The sequence below is a fragment of the Bidens hawaiensis genome, unplaced genomic scaffold, assembly GCF_021521415.1.
Source record: "Bidens hawaiensis isolate Kalapana, Puna unplaced genomic scaffold, B.hawaiensis_p1.1 tig00059758_1, whole genome shotgun sequence".
NCBI classification, from domain to species: Eukaryota; Viridiplantae; Streptophyta; class Magnoliopsida; order Asterales; family Asteraceae; genus Bidens; species Bidens hawaiensis.
Genome location: NW_027500742.1, coordinates 5,676 through 9,923, shown reverse-complemented (window position 1 = coordinate 9,923; position 4,248 = coordinate 5,676). Strand labels below are relative to the sequence as shown.

General features: G+C 33.0%; 1 pseudogene; it reads right to left on the bottom strand.

Moving 5' to 3' along the window:
• Window positions 1-589: 589 nt before the first annotated feature.
• Window positions 590-3,789, bottom strand: LOC143602745 (caffeoyl-CoA O-methyltransferase pseudogene; annotated as a pseudogene).
• Window positions 3,790-4,248: the final 459 nt, after the last annotated feature.

The following is a 4,248-nucleotide window of genomic DNA, read 5'->3' as shown; positions in this document are numbered from 1 at the left end:
TTCTGTATCAATGTATCATAAATCACACACTAAATTTCATATACTAATAGTACAATATAATTGAATCAAGTGGCTTTTTTTTATTTGAAAATGACGTGACAGATGAATTATTCTTCACGTAGAAAAACAACTTGATCACACGTATTAAGTTGAGGCGGATGAAGACATGTTGTTGCTTCTTCTGTTGTAGTCATGTTGTTAAATCTGGGGCTATACATAGACTACTATTTCATACTTGTAATGTAACTTTGAATTCTCGGTGTATTAACTTTATCTAATCAATATAACAGTCTTTCTATTTACATTTTTATATTTTATTGAATCTAAACCTTGATCAAACATTGAGAGTTTTACGATCCTACACTTTCGTTATGAATTAATAAATTTTAAACAAATGGAGAGCATTTCATGAAAAATAATGAAAACAGTAACCTTTTATTTTATTTTATAAACTCCAAAAACTTATTTATTCAAATCATAAGTAGTTGCAAATAACAAGTGCTAAAAGTAATCCACGCCAAACAAGATAAAACGTACAATTCAACATTGAAATTACTAAAGAAAAGGCATTGAAAGGATACATGAAATTCTAGTAGAGACGCCTGCAAATAGTGAGACCATCACCCAGTGGAACCATAGAGATATCAATACGAGGATCAGCTGCAAGTGATTTGTTAAACTTTATAACGCTGTCCCACACTTCTTTGAAATAATCATTAAGAGGTAACTCTGGTTGTGCTACCGTCCCTAACCAAAGTGTGTTGTCATACGCCACGATCCCATTCACTTTCACCAGTTTTATTAAACGCTCGTAATAGTTGATATAATTTGCCTTGTCCGCGTCAACAAAAGCAAAGTCGAAACTTCCTTCATTATCAAACTAAAGAAAAAAGAATTATATATTTATTGCAACTTGAATCGAAACCAAATCAAACCAATCCGACCAGGTGCAAGTGGTAGTATTAGTGCCAATGTCAGCTCTAAGACAAACAAAATAGGTTAAGAGTTTTAGACCTCCTATTTTCAATGGCACACCCCCATATTATATGGTGGTGTTTATATATATATATATATATAAATATATATATATATATATATATTTGTCGTTTCAAATGCTATGAATATCTTTTTTGTATTTTGTATTTTAATTTAATTCATTGTAAGGAAGTTTGTAATACACAATGGGCATTTAAATGTTCAGAACAAAATTGAAGACACTCATGTGTATTTAAAAACTCATATCAAAACTTTAAAACACTCACAATAAAAACTTTAATCACGCATATCACAAATCTAAGATACACAGAACAAATTTCTAGCCAAAACGAATTACAAAGTTTAAACGTTTAGAACAAAAATCTAAGACCCTTAGAACAAATTTCTGATCAAAACGAACATACATTAAACATCCAGGACAAAAATCTAAGATACTCTAAACAAATTTCTATCTATAAGCAATTATTACACTCAAAACAAAACTGTAAACACTCAGAACAAAAAACTTTAAACACTCAGATCAAACTTAAAACACTTAGAACAAATATACATCTGTACACTTAAACACTCTGTTACTTTCTGTTCATGTTTAGTTCAGAAATTGAAGCTGATGTGAGGATCGATTTGTGATCTCTACACGATTTAGATTGATTTCCTTGCTCAGTTTCTGATCAAGTTCATTAACTTAACACTACGAATCCTCTATTCACGTTAAATTCAAATTGACCTAATATGACATCTTCATATCCAAAAGTTTAGGTTTAACATCAACGTAAATGTGAATTAAATCAAACTTATTCACGTAGACCGGTTAATTAGGATTGAAACAGAATTTAAGGAATTTAAATTTTTTTGCCACTGCATATTTTTTGAAATAGATGGTATGCTTACCTAATGTAGGATAAGAGATTTTTTTTAGTAGAACCCTTACCTTTATATAATATAATATCACCACCATATAAAAATACTTTGTGATTATATATGTAGGGTTAGGTTATAATAGGAAGTATAGTTTTTGTAGGAATGATAAAAAGTAATCTTATCCATTGATTTTGAATATGGAGGGTTGAGATTAGTTTAGAGGGAAATCAAGTGTGAACACAAGGTAAAGGGCATAAAAGAAATAACACATTTGTTGACTTTCTCTCTCCACATGCAAGGCACATGCCAAATTCCCCCATCATTTTAAAGCGTCCATAACTTTTTTTTACTACGTTTTTACTGAAAAACAAATTCACCATAATAACAAGTGTCTTTTATCTTTTTTATATGAGTACCATATTGTAATATAAAAATAAAAAAAAATTAGCGGGTTTTTACAAATTGTGTCTTATCAAATTATGTTTTACAAAATTGTGTTATACAATAGTATTTTTCATTGTGTTTTTTCCATTGTATTTTTTACATTGTGTCATACAATTGTGTTTTTTTCATTGTGTTTTTTTTTCATTATGTTTTTTTCTATTGTGTTTTTACATTGTGTTTTTCATAGTGTTTTCTATTGTGTTTTTTCGGACTTTTCCGGCGAGGTGGTGCCGGTGGGTGACGGTTGTGGTGGCGGTGGGCGGTGGAGTGGTGGTGGTTGTAGAGAGTAAATATGTAATTGAGTTTTATATAAGTGGGTTTTTGAAATGAAATTAACACAACAAGAAAATTGCGTATATATGTCGCCGCTAATAGTAGTAAAAATCGCCGCTAATAGTATTAGCGGCGACATCTCGGCGCTAATAAGTCGCCGCTGATAATTTGTCGCTAATAGTCACATGTCGCCGCTGATAAGTGCCCGTCGCCGCTAATACTCTTTCGCCGCTAACAATATCTTTCGCCGCTAATATGTAAGGTTTTAGCGGCGACCACTGTCGCCGCTAATAGTAGCAGACAATAAATAAATATATATATAATTTTTGTATGTGTGTGTAAAAATATAAATCATTACATTTTTGTAGCCATAGCTACTATAGGATGCCGTCATCCCCCCCTCTTCCCCGGTTTGTGCATTGCTGCTTTTGTCGGTTTGCTGTGTTGACCGACGACCGGTTTTCATGTGACACGGTCTGGAAAAGGTCGACAGATTTCTTCCAGCTTTCTTCACTCATCTCCGTGGGGGTTTTGCTCTTTGTTAAGTCTATATTAGCATTTCCACCCACAGCCTTATAATGGCCTTTTGCTTTGCTTTTTCGATCTCTATATCGCTTTGAGATCACAAAGTCAATGCCACCCTTTAACAAATATTTTTGTGGATCTTGCTCTATCTCTTGTAAATTGAAGTATCGCTAGGAAACAAATAAAAGAAACTAGTTAATTAAATAAAAGACAAATAATTAAATGAAGAATATTCAAATTAACAAATCACTTACACCGAAATGCTCGAACAAAGCATTTTTCGCCCAACTTTCCTTGTCAAAGGCGATGTTCCTCCCCATATATATTCCCACCTCATGAATAAACATTTCGGCAACCTCACCAATCGGAATGAATGTAGCACTCCTGTCAAATAAGAGAGACAAAGGCCCCCCCATTTTTCTTGTATGCAGCTGCCAATTTCTTATTTTTGGCAAGACCTCGTCCCTTACGTCGAGCAGGTAATGATACAAATAAAATTAAAATTTATTAGTCTCAACATGTATATTTATAACAATATATCTATTTATAATAAATGAATAAAATATAGTAAATAAATAAATTATAGTAACCCTTACCATCCTCCTCGTGAACACCTCGCCGAAAACCACCTGGAGGTGGCGGATCCTCGTCACCATCGCCGCCATGTCCTCGAGGCATGACGTCCGCCATGATCTTAAAAGTTATAAGATAAGCAATACAAATATATAATACGATTCAAGTTTTCTATTGCTACATAAAAATACAAAGTTTTCTTATAACCAGATACAAATACAAATTACAACTATTATTTTAATCAAACTCTCCCTTGGATTCTTTAGTGTCTGCTTCTATCCCTCCGTGTTGTACTCAAAATCATCCTCGTCATTATCACTCTCGTCATCAGACAATGTATTAGCGGTAACCTTTGGCGGATTAACGTCACTTGACTTCTCACCCACAGTGACATGAGAAGAGGTGTTTAACAAGTATTGAGTAAAGTCAATGGAAAGTAAACAATTAGATGAAGAATTGTTATGAACAACGTCAAGATCTTCTACTAAGTCATTGTCAACATTTTGAGCATTTTTAACGCGGCCGTCATTTAATGTAGGTAGATCCCAAATTTTTCGATGATTAACATTCTCGACA